The sequence below is a fragment of the Schistocerca americana genome, chromosome 2, assembly GCF_021461395.2.
Source record: "Schistocerca americana isolate TAMUIC-IGC-003095 chromosome 2, iqSchAmer2.1, whole genome shotgun sequence".
NCBI lineage: Eukaryota > Metazoa > Arthropoda > Insecta > Orthoptera > Acrididae > Schistocerca > Schistocerca americana.
The window spans coordinates 1,122,000,307-1,122,027,940 of record NC_060120.1 but is presented as its reverse complement, the minus strand read 5'-3'; positions in this window follow the sequence as shown (position 1 = coordinate 1,122,027,940).

The following is a 27,634-nucleotide window of genomic DNA, read 5'->3' as shown; positions in this document are numbered from 1 at the left end:
GTAGAATCGGAAATACACGTCTTTTCCCAAAACTGGTATTTAATATTTTAGAAAACACGGGTGCACGTCACACCTGCATGCTCACTGAATTAGCTGCGAGTTGCTTCCTGGTGAGTGACAGCTTTTTTATAAAGCTACACTCAAAAAACGCACAGAATTGCTACAAAAATGGAAATACTTACCGACAGGAAACTTCCGAAATCGTTATTTGTAGAGAATAGACACGACTTCCGTTTTTAAATCGCTGGTTTTATTAGTCGAACTGACCAGTTTCGGGCAGTGTCGCCTATCTTCAGATTATTTGCTGAGTAATCAGTCCGAAAGAAATACTATTATTTTCACTGACGTTCTCTGAAACTGAAATCATTACTCTTCAGATATGACTGGCTGCTCTGGACCTGACTGTGGGAAGTCATCGCAAGATGGGCGATACTGCCCCAAATCGATGAGTCCGAAATAAACAAAACAATAGCGATAGACAAACGGCAAGCAGGTCTGTTCCCCTACAGTGTTCTTCACATCACTTGCTTCCAGTTCGCTTTCGGGAAATGATAACCTAATTTTTTTTTTCTGTTTCTGTTTTCCTTTCACTTTAAAAAGTGAAAAAACGGGACCCTTATGGAATGACTTATTCGTCCTCCTGCCCATTAAGACCCCTTTTTCCTCACGAACGGGTAGACATATCAAGCTGAAATCTGTCACGTACTGTCTTTTGTCAATGAAACAAATTTAAGCTTGTAAGCCAATGCAGTCAACAAACGTGTAAACCTGTTCCAGCTTAAATGTAGACAGCAGACATACCCGTCCCAAGGCCGTTACACCGCTGTTGGGATGTAATACTTGAAACTGAACGCTTAGTGTATGAGCAACATAACAGGTAAAATTCAAGACAGATAATATAGGAACTGTAGGTTAATTAACAAACCCAATAAATAACGTAATTTACACTCATACGCCACTGCGCTTCCCACAATGTGCATAATAGTTTTAGTGTTTTTGTGAATAGTGTTGCCGGCCAGGGTGGCCGAGCGGTCCTAGACGCTACAGTCTGGAACCGCGCGACCGCTACGGTCGCAGGTTCGAATCCTGCCTCGGGCACGGATGTGTGTGATGTCCTTAGGTTAGTTAGGTTTAAGTAGTTTTAGGGGACTGATGACCTCAACAGTTAAGTCCCATAGTGCTCAGAGCCATTTCTCTCTCTCTCTCTCTCTCTCTCTCTCTGTTACTATCCGTCTTTCCTATCATCTAGCACCATATCTTCTTAAAATCTTTTTTTCGTGTTTTCTTTCTTTCAATTTCTAATGTATTTTTTAATTTATTGTTACTCCCTTTATAATTCTTGAAAACAATAATTGTGTTTGCAATATGGAATATGTGTTGTAATCTACATGAAAAGCTGTAAAATGAACGACCTGTTACAAAATATAAGGCAACAGGTCTCTAAATGAGCAATAAATCAAATCAAATCAAAACCAGATGAAATCAGTTAACAAATAGAGCCATTTACGTCACATATTTTGATACAAACTCACCCATCGGAACGTGTATGTTGCTTCCCGTTCACCCAAAATGATAAAATTTGGCAAGGTTTCACAGTACAAGTGAACGAAAAAACTCCGAAAACCGCTAATCTGTAAATACATCGCATAAAATAGTTTTTACCGGTTGTTATACGTCTGTCTGTTCGTCCATCTATTACGACGCCATTTTCTGAAGAACGGGTAGAGGTATGAAATTGAAATTTACTAAGGTGTAAAGAAATTAAAGCACCGATGTCAGTGCAATGAAAAGATACGTACGTGGTGGTCCAGCGGCAAAGCGCGTGCCTAGAAACGCCAGAGGTCGCACCACGGAGTTTTCAGTCTCTGTCTTAACGCAGCCCTCGCCTCCCAGTGAGTCTACGGTGAACTGTAGCTGCCCTTTCACACGCAAGCCGCCGAAGTGGTGTCCACTGGAAAGCCTCGCGTTTCTGCCGTGCCGTGCCGTGCCGGTAGTTCTCATCGTCATTTTCCGCTATACAGTCAAATGAATGTTGTCTGTCACACTCTAATAACATGTCAACACACTTGAGCGTCCGAGTCAGTTGAACATTACCGATCTTTAATTCCTGTCTCAGAAGACAGACCGAAGAAATTCAAAGCTACGTTTATAGATTTTGTAGATTTAGAGAAGGCTTGTGACGACATTGATATACTCCGTTCGTGGTAAGAATAAACACTACACTGTACATTGTCCCGTGTTTGTTGTAATCTCATTGACTTCCGTTTCACGTGGAGCGGGAGCCAAGCTGGCCCGAGTACCGTCAAGTACGGTATGATAATGTCGTGTGACTAGGGCCTCCCGTCGGGCAGACCGGTCGCCTGGTGCAGGTCTTTCGATGTGACGCCACTTCGGCGACTTGCGTGTCGATGGGAATGAAATGATGATGATTAGGACAGCACAACACCCAGTCCCTGAGCGGAGAAAATCTCCAACCCAGCCGGGAATTGAACCCGGGCCCTTAGGATTGACAGTCTGTAGTGCTGAGCACTTTTTTCGTCTTTTTTTCCTTTTTTGTTTTTGTTTTGTTTTTTCTATCCATCTGTTTTCATTTTTTCTTTTATTTTTTATTTTTTTCTGCTTTATTTTTTCTTTTTTTGTTTTATTTTTTATTTATTTATTTTTTTTAAATTTAACTTGTTGATGTGGAAACGCGCTTCTTCTTTGCGACTAACTAAGTATGCCCCTTCTGCTGCCTTTATTTGCAACATGGCTTGAATAAAAAATGGTTCAAATGGCTCTGAGCACTATGGGACGTAACTGCTGAGGTCATCAGTCCCCTATAACTTAGAACTACTTAAACCTAACTAACCTAAGGACATCACAAACATCCTAGCCCGAGGCAGGATTCGAACCTGCGACCGTAGCGGTCGCGCCGTTCCAGACTGTAGCGCCTAGAACCGCTCGGCCACTCCGGCCGGCGCTTGAATGAAAATAAATGTAAATTCCATTGAGAAGGCATTCACATAATTGTTATGGAAACGTAACTGCATCTATAACTTTCTTTCTCCGTGCGTGGAAAAACGGAAAGAAGCAAACTCATTATTGCCGATAAGTAAAATTCTCTTCTTCAGAAAGGTAATGAATTAAAGTAGGCTTCTGCTGCTTGATTTTACACATAAATAACATAAATATGTCTTCCTGTGAAAAGAAGGAAGGAAAGAAAGAAACTAACAAGGGAACCTCCCCATCGCATCCCCCTCAGATTTAATTATAAGTTGGCACAATGGATAGGCCTTGAAAAACTGAACACAGATCAATCGAGAAAATAGGAAGAAGTTGTGTGGAACTATGAAAAAAAAAAGCAAAATATACAAACTAAATAGTCCATGCGTAAGATAGGCAACATCAAGGAGAATGTAAGCTCAGGAGCGCCGTGGTCCCGTGGTTAGCGTGAGCAGCTGCGGAACGAGAGGTCCTTGGTTCAAGTCTTCCCTCGAGTGAAAGCCGGCACGGTAGCTCAGCGTGTTCGGTCAGAGGGTTCAGCTACCTTCTGTAATAAAAAAACTGAGTGAACGGATCAACGAACAACCAGAACGAGTGTCATCGGACGTCCGCAACGAACAAAGTCAACGAACAATATAGAACAAAATGAGATTTAAAAAAAAAGTGAAAACTTTACTTTCTTTATTTTCCTAAAGTTTTGATCTGTCCGTTCGTTCAATGACGTCTCTGTTCACTGTAATAAGTTTAGTGTCTGTGTTTTGCGACCGCACCGCAAAACCGTGCGATTAGTAGACGAAAGGACGTGCCTCTCAGATGGGAATCGAAAACATTTGATCGCAAGGTCATAGGTCAACCGAGTCATCCACAGGAAAACACGTCTGATATATTCTATACGACACTGGTGACGGCATGTGCGTCACATGACAGGAATACGTTGTCGACCCACCTAACTTGTACACTTGGCGAATGAGTTAAAAGATTCTTCTACCTTGCCCGATTTAGGTTTTCTTGTGGATGTGATAATCACTCCCAAAAAAGTGATGAAAACACAAGTGTGTGTCACATAAACTGCAACGAATGAATGCAACAGTCGCACAGTTTTCCCTGTGCTCTACCAAAATATAATGTTTAGGCGTAGCGTCCCCATACTACGACGCAGTTACCTCGCGTCGGAAGGACGGACGGACAGATAATAATCGTCTGAAAATAAAAAATTAAACTTTTCACTCGAGTGGAGAATTGAACCAAGGACCTCTCGTTCCGCAGCTGCTGACGCTAACCACGGGACCACTGCGGTCCTGAGCTCATATTATCCTTAATGTTGCCTATCTTGCTCATGGATTACTCAGTTTGCATATTTTGCTTATTTTTTTCATAGTTCCACACAACTTCTTCCTGTTTTCTCGATTGATCTGTGTTCAGTTTTTCAAGTCCTATCCACTGTGCCAACTTGTAACTAAATCTGAGGGGGGTGCGATGGGGAGGTTCCTGTTGTGGATTGGCAGGAGAGCCAACCCAGGACAACTAGAGGAAGCCGATAGGCACGCGTTTTAGCTCACGCAGACTGGCGTGAGGTCTGGAACAGGACAGGGACATTAGACTTTAAAAAAAAAAAACGGACGTAGCTGGTGGAATACTTAACTTTAATCCATTAATGGTGAACGTCGGTCTGACGGTACATGATTAACAAGATCAATAGCAACTGATAATGCTAGGTCGTAGCAAATGACGTAGCTGAAGACTATGCTAACTATTGTCTCGGCAAATGAGAGCGTATTTTGTCAGTGAACCATCGCTAGCAAAGTCGGCTGTACAACTGGGGCGAGTGCTAGGAAGTCTCTCTAGACCTGCCGTGTGGCGGCGCTCGGTCTGCAATCACTGATAGTGGCGACACGCGGGTCCGGCGTATACTAAGGGACCGTGGCCGATTTAAAGGCTACCACCTAGCAAGTGTGGTGTCTGGCGGTGACACCACTGTGTCGTATGCTTCCCGCAAAACAAAGTAATATACACCGGGTGATCAAAAAGGCAGTATAAACTTGAAAACTGAATAAATCACGGAATAATGTAGATAGGTACAAATTGACATACACGCTTGGAATGACATGGGGTTTTATTAGAACGAAAAAAATACAAAAGTTCAAAAAGTGTCCGATAGATGGCGCTTCATCTGATCAGAAAGCAATAATTAGCATAACAAAGTAAGACAAAGCAAAGATGATGTTCTTTACAGGGAATGCTCAATACGTCCGCCATCATTCCTCAACAATAGCTGTAGTCGGGGAATAATGTTGTGAACAGCACTGTAAAGCATGCCCGGAGTTATGGTGAGGCATTGGCGTCGGATGTTGTCTTTCAGCATCCCTAGAGATGTCGGTCGATCACGATACATTTGCGACTTCAGGTAACCGCAAAGCCAATAATCGCACGGACTGAGGTCTGGGGACCTGGGAGGCCAAGCATGACGAAAGTGGCGGCTGAGGACACAATCATCACCAAACGACGCGCGCAAGAGATCTTTCACGCGCCATCTGACGGGCATTTTGTGAACTTTGTTTTTTTTGTTCTAATTAAACGCCATGTCATTCCAAGCATGTGTGTCAATTTTCACCACTCTATCTGCATTATTCCGTGGTTTAATAAGTTTTCAAATTTATACTGACTTTTTGATCACGCTGTCCATATAGGCTTAACTGGTCTATATTGACGATGTCTGATTACTTGCTGTTGGAAATCCGCCTCCTGCTACGTGAAGTACAACTTTGTACCACAAAGCATTCATCTAATAATGAAATGCTGGGATGTATAATGTAAATTACGCACTTCTATTGGTTACGGTACTGTTTTAGCTAAAAAATTTGCGTAATTTACATTGTATTTCTTAGTACACATCAAATTGTGGTGCTCAGTTGTAAGGTATACCCAGAAGTCCTCCTTATTGCTTGATTGTTTTGTTGGGATGTAATGCATCGGTTGGCCTTTCAACCAGTTGATTGCGTTTCGTTTTGTTTTAGGGCAAGGTATACTGTCAGGGTTTAAAAATTAAGCAGGCGTAACGGCGTTGGGCGTAGTTGTGGTGACGCTCGCTATCTTTTTTCTTATGTGGAGCCATATAGACCACTCAGCTACCGGGAGCCGACGTGAGGTACGGTGGTGAGAGGACACGCCTTGTGCTGTGCGTTACGCACACCGACTCGGCGACGCACTTCATCTGGACGGCAGCTACAGGGAAGGCGTGGAAAGAGACGAGCGGAGAAACAATGTAGCTTCGAATGCCATTTGATTTTTAAACAGAGGAAAATAGTATATGGTGAAACACAAGCGATACGCGTGTTACGCGATCGGAAGGGAAACAACACGCTCTCGATCTTACCTAACGCAGTATTGTAATGAAAAACAAGAGCGATAAAAATCCCTGACATTAACAATGGTAGTTTTTCTGCATCGGCTATGTGTAGCGCAAAAGCGCACTGCTTTTTTCCCGTGTAGTTAAATACTGAAGCCACTGAAGGCATTACAGTCAGTCTTCTGATAATGCCTGAACTCCTTTCGTATCGGACTCTGAGAAATACATTTCGGTACTGCTACGTTGATAACGAGGCGATCAGCAACAGAATGCGAAGCCACCAGAAGTCCCACACTTCCTCCTCCTTTTCTGATGCCCTGTTCTGCACTTGGCTATTGTTCGGCAGTGACGTGTCGCAAGGTTTCGTGGATTAGTTCCAGTACGTTTGGCAGCTTCAGTGTCTCGCTATTTCTCGCGACAAATCCCTTAGCTTGGCTCCAGATCGATTCCGTTGGGCTGAGACTGCAGTGTTTCAGGTGGCGACTGTAAAAATGCACTGAGACTGCAGTGTTTCAGGTGGCAGCGTGTGTACGGCGTGCTCGACGCCGCGAAAATTGCTTTCCGTATTCCTACGACAATTATCACTCTGGCCCGCGTGAGACCACATCTGTCCTACAAAGCAATGGCCATATGCAAACAAATAGTGTTTCGTTTTCATTTCTCTCCAAAAAATTTAGTTGAGTAATGTATTCTTAACTTCAAAAATCTTTATAGGTCTTTTGTAAAATATCGATTATTAACAACGTCTGTTTGCAGCGAAAAGCAGAATTTTATGTGCGACAGGTAATTAGAAACTAGGAGACGTGCATTTTCTTGAGTAATGATGGTTAAGAGTGAGTTAATTAACATATAGTTGATGAATTTCGTACTTAAATGATTTAGGTGTTTAAACCTAACACACAAAATTATAGACACCAACGGGTTGCGAACCGTCGCCCACACGCACGTACCACCGCTAAGTCGGGCGGAGTGGCCGAGCGGTTCTAGGCGCTACAGTCTGGAACCGCGCAACAGCTACGGTCGCAGGATCGAATCCTGCCTCGGGCATGGATGTGTGTGATGTCCTTAGGTTAGTCTGGTTTAAGTAGTTCTAAGTTATAGGGGACTGATGACCTCAGAAGTTATGTCCCACAGTGTTCAGAGCCATTTGAACCACTGCTAATGTACGGTGCTATTAATTACGCCAAGCGTATAATTACATCACTGTTTCTTAATTTTTGTACATAGTTTTTGTCGAAAAACTTCAAAGGTAATTTTTTTGCTTATAATCTTGTGAAAAACATTATACAACAACTTGTTTCCGCCGTTAACCGTTTTCTGCGCGCATGTTTCACGGCACGTGTGAAAGCGGGACAGTCGGAGCAGAAGTAGCGCGTACGGAGACTGTGAATGGACACGATTTTTGAAATAAAAATTACGTAGCTAAAGTATGATTAAGGAAAACGTTGATGGCTGGTAATACACCAGAACGTTTTGAAGTTTGATTTGCGGTGACGCAGTAGTAAGATATCTGATACTTAACTTGGACTTACTTCACCCAAGAGCGGAACACCACCAGCGTACGAGAGCTACCGGCTGCTAACCAATCGTCGCGTTTGTGTTTGTGTACATCACGTCTATTCTTAGGATGAACGGAGTATAGGAACAAACTCTTTGAAATTCTCAAAGAATCAGTCGTAATGTACAGAGACGGATACGCTAATTGCAACTTGTACAGAAACGGGACGGCAGTCTTAAGAATGGAAGACCACGAAAGGGAAGCAGTGGTTGAGGAGGCAGTGAGACGGGGTTGCAGCCGATCCCCGATATTATTCAGTATGCATACTGAGCAAGCAGTAAAGGAAAGCAAGGAAAAAAATTGCAGTAGGAATTAAAGTTCGAGGAGAAGAAATGAAAACTTTGAGGTTTGCCGATGACACTTCTAAGTAGGTCTAAGTAGGCTGTTTAGGTTTTCTTATTGGTAATGCCACGTAGCGCTCTGTATGAAAATCACTGACTGAGCTGTGTGCAGTCTGTGGCTGGTGGGCATTGTTGGAATTTGCTATTGTAGTGTTGGGCAGTTGGCTGTTAACAGCGCGTAGCGTTGCGCAGTTGGAAGTGAGCGGCCAGCAGTGGTGGATGTGGGGAGTGAGACGGCGGAGTTTGGAGAGCGGATTATATGGACGTGTGTCCATCAGAAAGAGTAAATTTGTAAGAGTGGATGTCATGAACTGATACATATATTATGACCTTTGAACACTATTAAGGTACAGGGTGTTTCAAAAATGACCGGTATATTTGAAACGGCAATAAAAACTAAACGAGCAGCGATAGAAATACACCGTTTGTTGCAATATGCTTGCGACAACAGTACATTTTCAGGCAGACAAACTTTCGAAATTACAGTAGTTACAATTTTCAACAACAGATGGCGCTGCGGTCTGGGAAACTCTATAGTACGATATTTTCCACATATCCAGCATGCGTAGCAATAATATGGCGTAGTCTCTGAATGAAATTACCCGAAACCTTTGACAAAGTGTCTGGCGGAATGGCTTCACATGCAGATGAGTTGTACTGCTTCAGCTGTTCAATTGTTTCTGGATTCTGGCGGTACACCTGGTCTTTCACGTGTCCCCACAGAAAGAAGTCACAGGGGTTCATGTCTGGCGAATAGGGAGGCCAATCCACACCGCCGCCTGTATGTTTCGGATAGCCCAAAGCAATCACACGATCATCGAAATATTCATTCAGGAAATTAAAGACGTCGGCGGTGCGATGTGGCCGGGCACCATCTTGCATAAACCACGAGGTGTTCGCAGTGTCGTCTAAGGCAGTTTGTACCGCCACAAATTCACGAAGAATGTCCAGATAACGTGATGCAGTAATCGTTTCGGATCTGAAAAATGGGCCAATGATTCCTTTGGAAGAAATGGTGGCCCAGGCCAGTACTTTTTGAGGATGCAGGGACGATGGGACTGCAACATGGGGCTTTTCGGTTCCCCATATGCGCCAGTTCTGTTTATTGACGAAGCCGTCCAGGTAAAAATAAGCTTCGTCAGTAAACCAAATGCTGCCCACATGCATATCGCCGTCATCAATCCTGTGCACTATATCGTTAGCGAATGTCTCTCGTGCAGCAATGGTAGCGGCGCTGAGGGGTTGCCGCGTTTGAATTTTGTATGGATAGAGGTGTAAACTCTGGCGCATGATACGATACGTGGACGTTGGCGTCATTTGGACGGCAGCTGCAACACGGCGAACGGAAACCCGAGGCCGCTGTTGTATCACCTGCTGCACTAGCTGCGCGTTGCCCTCTGTGGTTGCCGTACGCGGTCGCCCTACCTTTCCAGCACGTTCATCCGTCACGTTCCCAGTCCGTTGAAAGTTTTCAAACAGATCCTTTATTGTATCGCTTTTCGGTCCTTTGGTTACATTAAACCTCCGTTGAAAACTTCGTCTTGTTGCAACAACACTGTGTTCTAGGCGGTGGAATTCCAACACCAGAAAAATCCTCTGTTCTAAGGAATAAACCATGTTGTCTACAGTACACTTGCACGTTGTGAACAGCACACGCTTACAGCAGAAAGACGACGTACAGAATGGCGCACCCACAGACTGCGTTGTCTTCTATATCTTTCACATCACTTCCAGCGCCATCTGTTGTTGAAAATTGTAACTACTGTAATTTCGAAAGTTTGTCTGCCTGAAAATGTACTGTTGTCCCAAGCATATTGCAACAAACGGTGTATTTCTATCGCTGGTCGTTTAGTTTTTATTGCCGTTTCAAATATACCGGTCATTTTTGAAACACCCTGTAAATACATTGTTTGTTCTCTATCAAGATCTTTCATTTGATAACTGTGACTATCAGTAGTTAGTGCCTTCAGTAGTTTGAATCTTTTATTTAGCTGGCAGTATTGGCGCTCGCTGTATTGCAGTAGTTCGAGTAACGAAGATTTTTGTGAGGTAATGATTTGTGGAAGGTATAGTTTAATGTTAGTCAGGACCATTCTTTTGTAGGGATGATTGAAAGTCAGATTGCGTTGCGCTAAAAATATTGTGTGTCATTTTAGTGTTGATCAGAATAGGTAAAGAGCGAAATGCGAAATGTCTGAGTACGTTGAAATAACGTAAGGGGTTAACCAGCATAGTAATTCATAAATTTTTCTGAGGGGACGTTTCACACTGTAATTTTGTCAGAGACGGCAGAGGACTTGGAGGAGCAATTTCTTTTATTTGTAGGGTTTTGGTATCATGGGTACAGAGTCACTCATAATTTCAACTTGTCACAACACCGAAATCCATTTATAGCAAAAGGGATACAAATATTATGAAATTTGTACCCATACACTACGCTCGTCTGTGTGCATAAATTAAATTAACTGCAGTTGCATCAGGAGGGGTATTATTTTCAACTAAAGATAATTACACGTGAACACTACAGTTTGTGTCTGACATGTCTACAGACGTATTGGGTAAATGAGCTGCGTCGTCCAGCAAACAGGCATAGCGACTCTGCTCTGTTCTCTCGGAATGCAGGATGCCTTCTCTCTCGTTTGGTACGTGCTGCTAGTTCTCCCCAGGTAACTTAATATTAAACAAAAAACAAGCTAAAACGAACGTCAGTTGACCCGGACGCACGGCACCCTGGGAGGAAGTCACAAGGCTACCGACCGTCCTACTGCGTTGTGGTCTTCGTTGCAGACACGACTCTTAAAGGAACATAACCTACGCACGTAAAGGCAGTTTCCGGAGTACCCCAGGGAAGTGTGATAGGACCGTTACTGAAATTCCTGGCAGATTAAAACTGTGTGGCGGATCGAGACTCGAACTCGGACGTTTGCCGTCGCGGGCAAGTACTGTACCAAGCACTTGCCTGCGTAAAATTAAACAATTGACATGCGATCACGACTGTGTGTATTGAAGCAAATGAGAATATTGTAAAGATCGCTATTTTTGCTGGAAAAACGTTGCAAAAAAATTAGAAAAAAAATCTGTTCATTAACGTTAACACTAAACATGTGTATACACTACTGGCCATTAAAATTGCTACACCACGAAGATGACGGGCTACAGACTCGAAATTTAACCGACAGGAAGAAGATGCTGTGATATGCAAATGATTAGCTTCTCAGAGCATTCACACAAGGTTGGCGCCGGTGGCGACACCTACAACGTGCTCACATGAGGAAAGTTTCCAACCGATTTCTCATATACAGACAAAAAAAATGGTTCAAATGGCTCTGAGCACTATGGGACTAAACTGCTGAGGTCGTAAGTCCCCTAGAACTTAGAACTACTTAAACCTAACTAACCTAAGGACATCACACACATCCATGCCCGAGGCAGGATTCGAACCTGCGACCGTAGCAGTCCCGCGGTTCCGGACTGAAGCGCCTAGAACCGCACGGCCACCGCGGCCGGCTCATATACAGACAGCAGTTTGTAGTGGTTAATGAAAAAGAAAAAAGAGAAGAAAAGAAAAGGTTGAAAATGTGGGAAGAAATGGTGAATAAAAAGGGGTTTTAAAATTGTTAATGACCGTGAAAAAGGGAAAGAATGAAATACAAATCGGACTTCGTATTACAGAAAAGTCGTCGGACTTCGTGATTCGGAAAAGCTGTTGTCGGGGTGGTCCTTGTGTCGTTTCTGAGCAAAAGTCAAACCAATTTCCGCTACAAAAATTATTTGAAAGAGAACAGAGAATAACAAAATGCGATTAACAGGGGGAAATGGCGTAGATAAGAGTTCATTCATTACCACGTTAATATGTGTTCTCTCGTGCGGCGTTCAGGACTTGTTCTCCAACAATCTCCTGCTTCATTTCTGCATGAAAAGGTCGTAGCTACTCCAGAATCTTGCAGTAAATTTCATCGTCCAGGAATTACTAATGTCTGCAAATTAAAACCATCTTGATATTGAATGCAATGTATTTTACGGCTGCTTCCATCCTCCAAATTTCATAGAAGCTTCCACAATACTATATATGTCCGCACATCAATAAGTTTTTACGTCTTAATCAGGCCAAGACTAACGAATACGTTTTTACGTCTTAATCATTCCAAGACTAACTAATAAGTGAAGTTAAGCCTTCGCTCTCAAGAGACAATAGCGGGTAGAAAATAAAAAGACTTACAAGTTTTGTACCTTCATTTTCTTATAAATATTTTCTGTGCCGTCGAGCGCTCATACAGCTGCGACGGTATAATTTATATCCGAGGTAACGAGTGTAGCGCGGCGAAATTCAAAGTTGACCGGCGTTTCCTGGTGAAACGTTTTTGTGATGCCTCGAGTAAGGAGGAGAAATGCGTACCATCACGTTCCCGACTTTGATAAAGGTCGCATTGTAGCGTACCCCGATTGCGGTTTATCGTTTCGCGACATTACTGCTCGCGTTAGTCCAGATCCAATGACTGTTAGCAGAATATGGAATCGTTCACGGTCCGCGCGGCTGCCCCGTCGGAGGTTCGAGTCCTCCCTCGGGCATGGGTGTGAGTGTTGTCCATAGCGTAAGTTAGTTAAAGACAGATTAAGTAGTGCGTAGGCTTAGGGACCGATGACCTAAACAGTTCGGTCGCATAAGATCTCACCACAAATTTACAATTTTTTTTCCTCAAATCCCGGGATGACCGCCCACACTGAGCGTTATGCGTGGTGGCGAGTCACGGCGCACTCTCCTCCCCCTACTCCCCATCCCCCTCCCCCCAAATCCGCGTTTGTGCTCCATCTCCAGTGATGTAATCAGCGTTAATGCGTCGAAACCTATTCTGCATTAAACGTTGGCGCAAGAAGCGGTATGATTGTACCAGAATAATCACAGAAGCACTCTAACAGGAAACTAAAGTTCAGATTCTATATACCGGGTGATCAAAAAGTCAGTATAAATTTGAAAACTTCATAAACCACAGAATAATGTAGATAGAGAGGTACAAATTGCCACACATGCTTGGAATGACATGGGGCTTTATTAGAACCAAAAATAAAACAAAGTATTGCTAGAACGTGAAAGATCTCTTGCGCGCGTCGTTTGGTGACGATCGTGTGCTCAGCCGCCACTTTCGTCACGCTTGGCCTCTCAGGTCCCCAGACCTCAGTCCGTGCGATTATTGGCTTTGGGGTTACCTGAAGTCGCAAGTGTATCGTGATCGACCGACATCTCTAGGGATGCTCAAAGACAACATCCGACGCCAATGCCTCAACATAACTCCGGATATGCTTTACAGTGCTGTTCACAACATTATTCCTCGACTACAGCTATTGTTGAGGAATGATGGTGGACATATTGAGCATTCCCTGTAAAGAACATCATCTTTGCTTTGTCTTACTTTGTTATGCTAATTATTGCTATTCTGATCAGATGAAGCGCCATCTGGCGGACATTTTTTGAACGTTTGTAATTTTTTGGTTCCAGTAAAACCCCCATGTCATTCCAAGCATGTGTGTCAATTTGTACCTCTCTATCTACATTATTCCGTGATTTATTCAGTTTTCAAATTTATGCTGACTTTTTGATCACCCGGTATTTTGTCTCTGTTTTGCACAGTGCAGTAATATGTGCTATTTCTTACATAGTCTTGTCTTTACTCCTGATGCTGACAGAACGCGCCATGTGTTCCCTACCTTATTGCTTCTGTAATCGTCTACTCCTGTCACGTATTTTAAATCAGTTTTTCATTTGCATGCTTCCAGCCGCGTCAGGTGGTTTTAAAACGCACGAGTCGTTGTCGAGTGGTGACATTCGACAGCCAACACCGGACAATGGCCGAGAACCTTAAAAACCACTTGACTGAGCTGGAAGTACGAGGGAATTCTATCAGCATATATCACCAGGAAGTTACTTTATTCTTACTTCCCTCCGCTGCATTTACAGCTTCCTGCCTTCCCCTATTACGTAGCGTGTGCATACGTGGTCATTCATTCACGTATTCCAGTAGGTACATTTCAAGACGAGGAGTGTGGTCCTATCTCAGCATAGGTGCACGATCCACCGAATGTTCAAAAATGTGTGTGAAATCTTATGGGACTTGACGGCATAAGTCATCAGTCCCTAACCTTACACACTACTTCACCTAAATTATCCTAAGGACAAACACACACACATATATATATATATATACACCCATGCCCGAGGGAGGACTCGAAACTCCGCCGGGACCAGCCACACAGCCCATGACTGTAGCCGCCGAATGTAGGAATGCTCGTTTCTTCACGGTTACAATTTGCCTTTCCTTTGCTAGTCTAGGCGAGAGGTTTTTTAAAATCCTTTTACTTTTGCATACAAAATTTTTTGAGTCTTTGCTTAACAATTTACCCGCACTTCCTAAACGTGCCCAGAAAGCTTCTGCTGCCATTGTAGCCTAGACTGATCTTCCAGCTGCAAATGTACACTGGGCAGACAAAAGCCGTGAGGTACCAGCTGACGTCTTGCCTGACCTCCTCCTACCTGCAGCAACTCGACGAGGCGTGGACTGGACAAGTAGTCGGGTCCCCTGCAGAAATATTCAGCCGTACTGCCTCTACAGTCGAGTATAATTACGAAAGGATTGTCGCTGCGCGATCTTGTGCTCGGAATGGCCTCTCAATTGCCGGGCAACCTGGGTGGCGAAATCACATGTCATGGGAACTTGAAGTCCATGAGTGGCTGCAGATGGTCTGCAAGTAGCCGAAGGTAACCATCCAGTCAATGATCGGTTCAGTTCCACCAGAGGATTCAATCCATTCCGTGTAAACGCAGATCACATCATTATCGAACCACCACAACATTTGGGTCCCATGACTTCGTGTGGTCGGCGCCACAGTCGAACCTCATCAGCTCATGTCAACTGAAATCGGGACGCATCTGACCAGATCACGGTTTCCCAACTGCTACTGCCACGAGCCCTGGAGAGCCGCTGCAGCTGACGTCGTGGTGTCAGCAGAGGGCTCTCGCGTCCGTTTATTCTGCTGCCAAGGACCGCTAACGTCAAAGTCCGCCGCTCTGTCCCAACGTGTACATTCGTCCTACGCCTCACATTGATTTCTGCGGTTATTTCACGCAGTGTTGCTTGTCTGTTAGCACTGACAACCGAAGCAAACGCCGCTCCTCTCGGCCGTTAAATGGAGGCAGTTGGCCACTGCTTTTTCCCTGGTGGGAGGTGACGCCTGAAATTTGCTATTCTCGCCACACCCTTGACATTCTAGATGTCGGAATATTGAATTTCCTACCGATTTCCGAGACGGAATGCCCCATGCGTGTGGCTACAACTTCCGTTCTGCGCTCACAGTCTGTCTTCCGGTCATGTTGTTGTTGTTGTTGTTGTTGTGGTCTTCAGCCCTGAGACTGGTTTGATGCAGCTCTCCATGCTACTCTAACCTGTGCAAGCTTCCTCATCTCCCAGTACCTACTGCAACCTACATCCTTCTGAATCTGCTTAGTGTATTCATCTCGTGGTCTCCCTCTACGGTTTTTACCCTCCACGCTGCCCCCCCCCCCCCCCCAATACTAGATTGGTGATCCCACGATGTCTCAGAACATGTCCTACCAAGCGGTCCCTTCTTCTTGTCAAGTTGTGGCACAAGCTCCTCTTCTCCCCAATTCTATTCAATACCTCCTCATTAGTTATGTGATCTACCCATCTAATCTTCAGCATTCCTCTGTAGCAGCACATTTCGAAAGCTTCTATTCTCTTCTTGTCTAAATTATTTATCGTCCATGTTTCACTTCCATACATGGCTATACTCCTTACAAATACTTTCAGAAACGACTTTCTGACACTTAAATCTATACTCGATGTTAACAAATTTCTCTTTTTCAGAAACACTTTCCTTGCTATTGCCAGTCTACATTTTATATCTTCTCTACTTCGACCATCATCAGTTATTTTGCTCCCCAAATAGCAAAACTCCTTTACTACTTTAAGTGTCTCATTTCCTAATCTAATTCCCTCAGCATCACTCGACTTAATTCGACTACATTCCTTTATCCTCGTTTTGATTTTGTTGATGTACATCTTATATCCTCCTTCAAGACACTGTCCATTCCGTTCAACTGCTCTTCCAAGTCCTTTGCTGTCTCTGACAGAATTACAGTGTCATCGGCGAACCTCAAAGTTTTTATCTCTTCTCCATGGATTTTAATACCTACTCCGAACTTTTCTTTTGTTTCCTTTATTGCTTGCTCAATATACAGATTGAATAACATCGGGGATAGGCAACAACCCTGTCTCACTCCCTTCCCAACCACTGCTTCCCCTTCATGTCCCTCGACTCTTATAACTGCCATGTGGTTTCTGTACAAATTGTAAATAGCCTTTCGATCCCTGTATTTTACCCCTGCCAACATCAGAATTTGAAAGAGAGTATTCCAATCAACATTGTCAAATTCTTTCTCTAAGTCTACAAATGCTAGAAACGTAGGTTTGCCTTTCCTTAATCTTTCTTGTAAGATAAGTCGTAGGGTCAGTATTGGCTCATGTGTTCCAACATTTCTACGGACTCCAAACTGATCTTCCCCGAGGTCGGCTTCTATCAGTTTTTCCATTCGTCTGTAAATAATCCGCGTTAGTATTTTGCAGCTGTGACTTATTAAGCTGATAGTTCGGTAATTTTCACATCTGTCAGCACTTGCTTTCTTTGGGATTGAAACGCTTCACGAGACATTAATTTCGAAAGGACAGTAAAGAATCACTTCCCATTGGCTACAATGCTATTGCAGTATTTGTGCCGGCCGCTGTGACTGAGCGGCTCTAGGCCCTTAGGTCTGGAAACCCATTGCTGCTACGGTCGCAAGTTCGAATCCTGCCCCGGGCATGGCTGTGTGCGATGTCCTTAGGTTAGTTAAGTTTAAGTAGTTCTAAGTATAGGGGACTGATGACCTCAGATGTTAAGTCCCATAGTGCTCAGAGCCATTTTTTGCAGTATTTGTATCCGGGAGGATTTGGAATAAAAGCCAAATGGCGACAGCGTAATCAGTCACACAATTCTACATGACCGTGACTAGAAATGATAAGAGCCGGAAAATAGTTTCGTTGTAGTTGCTCATTTTTATTACGTACTAGCTTCGCCTGGCATGCTGTAGAATGTTTCTTTCTCGATCTACGTAGGTACCGGTTTCCGCCCCGACCCTCATCCATAGGTGTGCTGGGGTGTCTTATTACTGTCTCAGTATTTTTATGCGCGTACGAAGTGGGAATCGCAGTAAACATCGGTGGAAATTCTTTCGGGCGTTACACGTTTTGTCCTGATACTGCGCTGCCTTGGCACCTACACTACCCCTAGTTCTAGGGACGAAACGTCTTCGTGACTGTCACCAATATGTCTGGCGACCCCGAGAACTATGAATTTGATACAAGTATCAGTCGTTATCGAATATTTCACATATTGTGGCATCTTACCAGCAACGGCCTTGCCGCAGTGGATACACCGGTTCCCGTGAGATCACCGATGTTAAGCGCTGTCGGGCGTGGTCGGCACTTGGATGGGTGACCAGCCAGGCCGCCATGCGCTGTTGCCATTTCTCGGGGTGCACTCAGCCTTGTGATGCCAACTGAGGAGCTACTCGACCGAATAGTAGCGGATTCGGTCAAGAATACCACCTTAGCGACCGGGAGAGCGGTGTGCTGACCCCACGCCCCTCCTATCCGCATCCTCCTCTGAGAATGACACGGCGGTCGGATGGGCCCGGTAGGCCACTCGTCGCCTGAAGACGGAGTGAGTGAGTGGCTTCTTACCTGCCCCCAACCCCCACCTCCCCACTGCCACTCCTAGGGGTGTCTGGGGTACAGAACTCATGTAGCGTTATTATACAAATAATGAGTCATGTACAAAAATTTGACATAAATTGCTGCATTCGTTTGTGACTTAAGTTTTCATGTGAACCCCTTTCCACCCGCACCCCTATGATTTCGCTGGCGTCCGCCCAATAACTCGTGAGACTTTCATCGCTATCGCGTGAACGGTATAGAAGACGGACAAACTTTTGTATATTAGATACAATTTCGCAATTAGTACTCCCTCTTCATGTCTCGAATTTATTCAGTGTCCGCATTCCTTTACACAGCTGCCGGTTGAACATATTCGCAACTGCATTTATTATACATTATCTACTTTTTCGCCAGCCGCGGTGGCCAAGCGGTTATAGGCGCTTCAGTCCGGAACCGCGCGACTGCTACGGTCGCAGGTTCGAATCCTGCCTCGGGCATGGATGTGTGTGATGTCCTTAGGTTATTTAGGTTTAAGTAGTTCTAAGTTCTAGGGGACTGATGACCACATATGTTAAGTCCCATAGTGCTCAGAGCCATTTGAACCATTTTTTTATCTACTTTTTCCGTATAACAATTCCCTCTCTTTGCTCAATGCTTCCTTCGCTACAGCAGTTCGAGTGTCCACCAATACATAAGAAAGAAAATTGAGTATTTTAAACATAGCTGCGCAACAGCAACGGTTCCACGTAATAGGATTAAAAACAGCCGACCAGTTGCAAAGGATAAAGTAATCTTTACCTAGGTTTCGATAGATTTAAATCTATCTTCTTCAGAAGGCGGCCTTCTGAAGTAGACAGATTTAAATCTATCGAAACCTAGGTAAAGATTACTTTATCCTTTGCAACTGGTCGGCTGTTTTTAATCCTAAAGAAAATTGAATTTATCCGCCGAATTGTAGACCCACACCGTTAGTGTGTAGTATTTTTGAACGTATACTGAAGCTAAACGTTCTGAAATACATAGACGAAAACAACCTATTGACACATAATGAGTGCGGATTCTGAAAATATCGTTCTTTTGAAATACAAATAGCTCTTAATTTGCACGAAGTAAAGAGCGCTTTTGCCACACAGGGCATCTTAAATTGATTGCACGTGTCTAGAGTGTAAGAAAGTTTTTGACACCCAACCTCACAAGAGGCTTCTAATTGTACTGCGCCCCTATGGAGTATCGTCTCAGTTGTGCGACTGGATTCGCAGCTTCCTGTTGGAGAGGTGACAGTTGGCAGTGATAGCCGGAAGGTGGCCGAGCAAGACACAAGCCATACCTGCTGTTTCCAGTGGAAGTGTAGCAGGCCCTGCGCTGTGAACGATTTAGGAGAGTAATAGAAGCTGTGCAGAAGTAATATTGAAGCGTAGTAGAAACTCGTGCTGTCATAATGTGAAGGCATGGCTGCACTGTAACAATAATTAATTCTCGTAATGTAAAGGCAAGTCTTTCATACTGTAAAAGTTAACAGTCTGACTGCAAGAATTTTGATCAGTAAAAACTGCGTAAACCTACGATAATTAGTTTTGCAAAACTGATCACAGATCCAATAACTAAAGCTGATAAACAATACAGCAAATGTGACTGTCCCTGAATGACCTAACTAACTGAATAGAAAAAAAAACATCAAAATATTTAGTCGCTACCTCCATTCTGCGCAAATCTGGATAACGCTTTGCAGTATTGTACACAGCGCCGCTATCATAAAGCTAAGAGGTTGCTGAGTCTGCACATACACACTCGGGAGGTGCAGGATTTTCACTGTTGGCTGCAAATCCAAGCATACGTTTGGAAAAAAATTGTAAGAGAAGTGTAAGTGAAAAAATGAAATATGGGCATAAATGACAACAGTAAGTTTTTTCTTGCATACTGTGAAAAACAGCTCAAGGCTGATTTTAAATTAATGAACCTCTTAACATCCAAAGACCGTAGCTCGTGATCTTTCGTAGCGTTCTCGCTTCCCGTGCACGGGGTCCCGAGTACACTTCTTAAGCTGTAAACCATACTAGGAGGTTCAAAAAATTTGATTTTTTTATTGCATAAATCGTTAGCTTAACTATTCATGACTACCAGGCGTTGAAAGTACCGCTCCAGTTGTAAAGTTCTTTTACTATCACACGACCGGTTTCGGGCTCTTACAAGACCATCTTCAGGTGTCGTGACTTGGTGCTGTAGCCCTGATACCGGTGTGCTACCTACTAGCGCACAACAAGGACTGCATATGCTGTCAAAATTCCAAAACAAAATTTACATTCGTTTGGATTCTATGTGCCTAGAACCGAGTTCATCCCGACGTACAGAAGGAAATTCTTCCAGTATATGAAGATTTATCGAGGGATGAATTACTGGAGAGATGTTTAGGTGGCCACATACAAAATGCGAATAAAAATTTCAATCACACTATTTGGCGATTAGGTCCTAAACACTTGCACTCCGAAGTAAAACTCGTTGAACTGACATCGTATTTAGCAGCGGGTTTATTCAATGAAGGAAATTCACCCCTTCTGTGGTCACGAACGGGGCAGGAATTGCAGTAGGCACGCAGAGATTTAGTTACACCGAACACGTGAATAACCAGGCAGAATAGACGTAGTTCACAGGAATCGAAGGAAGAACGGAAAGCTCGGAAAGTATTGCTGGAAGCGCAAAACGAAGCCCGTGAGGAAGAAGAAGGTGCTGGAATCGCAGATTAATCGGCAAGCATTTTACATTACTATTAACTTCCTAGAATTTCTAGTTTCCGAGAATTTATTTTTCAAACGTACTTATCTCGAAATGACTTTCTTCATATTTGCGTACAGTCCAACTCAAAAAGTATACAACCGATCATCATCAAAATTGATAGTACGATTCTTTATAAAATTACAAATTGTATGAACTTGTCAGGTGATACAATGATTTCAAGGGTACTTTTCTTTGCATAATTAGAGAAAAATCGTGAAAATAGAAGTAAATTCTTCCAATGCCTGCAAAATTTTAATTTTCATTCTTTTCGTTGCCTCGAGGTTCATATTCTTAGATAATATTAATGTAAAATCAATACCCTTTTCATTTTAGATGAAAATCGGAATGGCTTTACTGCACGCAATTGGAGAACTATACTCACAACCTTCAGCGGACATCACAGTGTGATTATGTCATTTTTAGCTGAAATTATTAAAAAAAAATTCTCAAAAACGTTTCGAAATTTGAATGAAATGATGTCAAAATTTGATTAAATTCTAATTAATTCCTCCCGCCGAAAACAATAAAAAAAATCAGCTTCAAACAGACTCCTAATGTGATTCCCTCCCTTAATTACTCGTGTTGGCAGCTGTTGCTGATTGTAATTCTGAAATATTTACTACATCTCCTTTGGTGAGCGATTTTCGGAAAGCAGTTTTCAGTAAGTCCAGTTTAGTGGCGCCGTCATCGGCTGCACGCGTGTCGGTGTGCTCTCTCTCTCTTGTTATCAGTCTCCAAATAAAATGAGTAAGATGTATGTGTTGTACGTTGCAACACAAAAAGAGTTACTCGTTTGCGTTCTTTTGTCGAACACTGACATGGTCGGACGCTGGCTGTGTGGAAATACACGTTAATTCTTACGAAAGCTGTGCTCGGTTGCTATTTTTACTCTATTGTAAGAACGAACCAGTACTCATGCGTATGGCGCCATGGAAACTTGGATGAACTGTAGCGTTAGTCCGTGTGTCGAAGATGGTGTCCCGGCCAGGACCAGTTCTCCGTGGATGAGTACTGTTACAGAAGCTTCTGGCGCATTTGTGATGCCGCACGTTACACACGTTGAAACTGTACACCACTGCCTAAAGATGTTTTCGAATTTCTCTTGTGTAATACCACCCCAGTTACCGGCATTTTACTGTGTAGAAAAAAAAAAAGTTCGGAAGAGTTTGTCTTTGGACGTTGATACTGATCGTTTTATAGTTATTCGAAAAAGAATGCAGAACACATTTATTTATTAAACTGTGACAACCATTTCGTCTGCTGTAGGAGGCCATTTTGGGATGTAGAAATAAAACACAGTACCACGGTTGGTGCACGATGTTAAAACTCAAAATATTTCATCGCGTGTTTAAAGCACGTAGTTCGATTTGGACGCTGATCGCGAATGACAGAAACTTGAAATTTGGAGAGGCTGTGGATCTTGTAGTGTCCGCCGCCGCTCGTCGTCTTGCGGTAGCGTTCTCGCTTCCCGCGCACGAGGTCCCGGGTTCGATTCCCGGCGGGGTCAGGGATTTTCTCTGCCTCGAGATGACTGGGTGTTGTGTGTCATTCGTCATCATTTCATCATCGTTGACGAAGCAAGTCGCCAAAGTGGCGTCAACTAAAAAGAACTTGTAATACGGCGGCCGAACTGCCCCGGCCAACAGTGCCATACGATCATCATCATTGTTAGGGTGTTTTACGAAAGGTATGGTAGTGGGTGAAAGCTTTTTTGAAAATAAATAATAAACAATTACTAAAGGAATTTTAAGGCTGCATCTACGACTAGACCTCGGACTTTTAGGTTCTGAAAATCTTAAAGTAGGTATCTAAAATAGGTTGTATCACTTACAAAAATTGGTTACAAAAATGACGAAATAGGTGACCAAACTCTGACATTTTATTGTCTAGAAAGATAAATAGATTGACAAAAATTCACATTATATTATTATCCATGTCCATAATTACAGTCACAGTAAATAACTAAGGCTTTTTGCAGCTCTTCCGTTGATAAACTGCATCTCTTGTCTGTTAATAGAATCTTATATGCCGAGAATGAGCGTTCCACGCCAACAGATGTCGCCGTGACGGATTGGGACCGCACGCTCGTGTTCTGTTGATTCACCTGACACGGTGTCAGCCACTGTTCAGAGACTGGACAGTCGTGGTCTTTTTTAGCACAGTCTTTAGTTTCTCACTAACTTTCATACCAATAGAATCTGGGACCAAGTTGATTTTCTTCTGTCACGTCTTCATCTCAGGTGCGTGTAGACCGGTTTCCCTGAACACTCTAATGATAGGGACCGAAAATGCATAATGAGATTTTATGTATGTATCGTCGTTGGAAACTGTAGGGTGCTTTAGAAAATCTTAAGCTGAAGTAATGCCCACCGGCTCCTCCCGCAATTTAAGAACAATGTTCTTAATGTCTTCCAAATGCTCGCTGTTGTATTCCACGGCCTCCAGCCACGTTTCCCAGCGAGTAAGTATGGGTTCTGGTGGAGGTGGTACGCTGGGAAGTTCCTACCGAAATGACTGGACTCTTGTAGCTGCTTTACTAAAAACTCTTTGATGGCAGAAACTACGTTATTTATTAACAAAGTGAGCAACTGTTTCCGGGTTAGTCTTTCTTAACTCCTTGCTGCACATCAGATGAGGTACAGATCGAGTGTCAGGATCTAACTTTGCAACAATCAAACTAGCCACACATCGACCTTGTCTGTCAGATGCCTCATCGACATAGAACTACACGTAAGAATCGCCTTTATCTTCCCTTACCCTGCCAACGTATCTTCATATAAAGTATCTAAATAGTTATTTGTCAGCGTGGACTCTCATGGAATGGTGCGGTCACTGTTGTTGTTGTGGTCTTCACTCCTGAGACTCGTTAGATGCAGCTCTCCATCCTACTCTATCCTGTGCAAGCTTCTTCATCTCCCAGTCCTTTCTGCAACCTACATCCTTCTGAATCTGCTTAGTGTATTCATCTCTTGGTCTCCCTCTACGATTTTTATCCTCCATGCTGCCCTCCAATACTCAATTGGTGATCCCTTGATGCCTCAGAACATGTCCTACCAACCGATCCCTTTTTCTAGTCAAATTATGCCACAAACTTCTCTTCTTCCCAATCCAATTCAATACCTCCTCGTTATATGATATACCAATCTAACCTTCAGCATTCTTCTGTACCACCACAATCGAAAGCTTCTATTCTCCTCTTGTCCAGACTATTTATCGTCCACGTTTCACTTCCATACATGGCTACACTGCATACAAGTACTTTCAGAAACGACTTCCTGACACTTAAATCTATACTCGATATTAACAAATTTCTCTTCTTCACAAACGCTTTCCTTGCTTTTGCCAGTCTATATTTTATATCCTCTCTTTCGACCATCATCAGTTATTTTGCTCCCCAAATAGCAAAACTCCTCCATTACTTTAAGTGTCTCATTTCCTATTCTAATACCCTCAGCATCACCCGAGTTAACTGGACTCCATTCCATTATCCTGGTTTTCCTTTTGTTGAGGGTCATCTTATATCCTCCTTTCAAGACACTGTCCATTCCGTTCAACTGCTCTTCCAAGTCCTTTGCTGTCTCTGACAGAATTGCAATGTCATCGGCGAACCACAAAGTTTTTATTTCTTTTCCATGGGTTTTAATACCTACTCCGAATTTTTGTTTTGTTTCCTTTACTGCTTGCTCAATATACAGGTTGAATAACATCGGGGAGAGGCTACAACTCTGTCTCACTCCCTTCCCAACCATTGCTTCCCTTTGGTGCCCCTCGACTCTTATAACTGCCATGTGGTTTCTGTACAAATTGTAAATAGCCTTTCGCTCCCTGTATTTTACCCCTGCCACCTTCAGAATTTGAAACAGAGCATTCCAGTCAGCAATGTCAAAAGCTTTCTCTAAGTCTACAAATGCTAGAAAACTTCCGAACTGGCTATTTTCAACTGCACTGAATGGTATGTCTGCTGTAACAATGGTCAAGATGAAATTCGTTTCTGTTTGTTGGATTTGGTTTAGCGTTTGTTTCAAGTTTTATTTATTCTTTAAATTTGCCCGGTGTTTAACGTTCCTAAATAAAAAAATTGAGAAATACTTTGTGGACGAGACCTACTTAGCGAAATTAACCTACATTAAGGGTTTAGAAACAATATTAACTCGCGAAAGACAGTGGTATCACTGAGTGGGCGTAGCGGATAAAAGGTTAGCATTTTACTTATGTCTTTGTCGCACACATTGCAGTGAATAACTCTTCTGTCTGTAGAGAAATCAGGAAATTCTTGTAACCGCTGACGATTGAGAGATGGTTCGGCACGGCTCGCTTTCCACAAACACACTGTCTGTGTGAAATATTTCGCCACAGCCGAGCAGCACGCTGAACGACTAAATGGAGACTGTGGAGGTGTTTTGAACAGTCAGGCAGGCCATGCCGGCCCATCTGACGGTCCACAGCCATCATTCAGTTACTGTTTTCTAAGTAGCCGGGAGGACCAGAACAGTACGTTTAGTTATACAAATTTTATTTGACTCGAATTTCAAAATTTAGGTACGATGAACATCGACAAAAGCAAAACGAGGTTAACGGAATGTAGTCGAATTAAGTCGGGTGATGCTGAGGGAATTAGATTAGGAAATGAGACACTTAAAGTAGCAAAGGAGTTTTGCTATTTGGGGAGCAAAATAACTGATGGTGGTCGAAGTAGAGAGGATAAAAATGTAGACTGGTAATGGCAAGGAAAGCGTTTCCGAAGAACAGAAATTTGTTAACATCGAGTATAGATTTAAGTGTAAGGAAGCCGTTTCTGAAAGTATGTGTATGGAAGTGAAACATGGACGATAAATAGTTTGGGCAAGAAGAGAATAGAAGCTTTCGAAATGTGGTGCTAGAGAAGAATGCTGAAGATTAGATGGGTAGATCACATAACTAATGAGGAGGTATTGAATAGGATTGGGGAGAAGAGGAGTTTGTGGGTCGACTTGACAAGAAGAAGGGACCGGTTGGTAGGACATGTTCTGAGGCATCAAGGGATCACAAATTTAGCATTGGACGGCAGCGTCGAGGGTCAAAATCGTAGAGGGAGACCAAGAGATGACTACACTAATCAGATATAGAAGGATGTAGGTTGCATTAGGTACTGGGAGATGAAGAAGCTTGAACAGGATAGAGTAGCATGGAGAGCTGCATCAAACCTGTCTCTGGTCTGAAGACCACAACAACAACAGGTACAATCAGGTACTAACCGAAAATCAGGTATTTTTAGGTGCTATAATACTAGCGTTTTCGATCATAAATTGGCGTAAATTGCGTATGTACAACTTTTATTGCATTTATTTAATGAGGAACAAAATAAGTTTTTATCTAAAATCCGAGGTGTATCTGTGACTACCGGTATTTGATTTCTCGGCTAGAAATAAAAAAATACCTGTTTCAGTGTTTCCCCCTTAGAGATTGCAATAGGGGAATAAAAGTTTTAAGGAAATATTTTGTTACATTAAAAAAAATTACAGTTAAATTTATGAAAGTTGGTATGTCACTTCTAGGTTGCATATATAAAGAAATATTTGTTAGGGGATGAAAGTTGCCAGAAGAATCCAAAAGGTATGATTAATGGACTCCAGCTACTAGAACTACTTTCTGTAATTACATTCGGATGAGACCATGCTTCTATGGTCTTAATTAGAGTGAAAAGCCAAGACGGTGGTTTCTGAACAACATACAGTCTATGTGAGCGAAGCGACGGATGTGTGTGTGTGTGTGTGTGTGTGTGTGTGTGTGTGTGTGTGTGTGTGTTTGAGAGAGAGAGGGAGAGAGAGAGAGAGAGACAGTTATGTAATTACGTATTGATATGTTAATTTGTACGTATTATTATGAAGGTGAGCCCGTCTATCTTAGGAAAATCTGTTATGCCCGTTCGCTGACGCTGCCACGCAGTCCAGTGTGCGAAATGGTGTCAAGTTCAAACTTCTTACCCTTCGTTTTCTTGTAATTCTTGGGAGGCCTGTTAAGTCGCTGCTTCTTTCAATAGTTATTCCCCTCTTAGTCATAACAGAGGCGAATCGGATATTTTCGTTGCTAGGTCTTGACTTAAAACTGAATTATCTTAGTATATGTAATGATTAATCAGCGCACAAACGTTTCTTCACTTCATACTATATATCTTGGATGTGATTTATATAAAACTACCTTCCGTTTTTCCATACAAGTCAGGAGTTTTGCTCGGCTCACGCATTCGCTACAACAAGGGAGAAGACTGTCTCGAGAAAGACTAACGAAAAAGGATCGTAAATGTTTACTCTTACTTTTCTACTCACGTTTCTCTGGCATTTTCAATGATTGTACTGTTTGTTTTATAAAATAGCAGTTATGTTTTCCCAATACATACGTACTTACTCTTACAAAATTTTAGAATGACAAAATTTCATCTCCTACTGAGTATCATAATATTACTGGTGAAATGTCGAATAAATTTCGAATTGCTATATTCAGGCTATACTTCTCACTTAATTATAAAGCAAAATTAATAATAGTTGTAAGAATACAGTGCGATTGTAAGCGTAAGCCTGGAAGTATTATGACAAAATTATGTTCAAATGTGTGTGAAATCTTATGGGACTTAACTGCTAAGGTCATCAGTCCCTAAGCTTACACATTACTTAACCTAAATCGTCCTGAGGACAAACACACACACCAATGCCCGAGGGAGGACTCGAACCTCCGCCGGGACCAGCCGCACAGTCCATGACTGCAGCGCCTGAGACCGCTCGGCTAATCCCGCGCGGCTGACAAAATTAACTGAACAGTTGGCCGCTAGTCACTTATTTCTTCTTTTAAGTCCGATTCTTAAAAATACCGTACGCGTTGGAACTGGTGACCA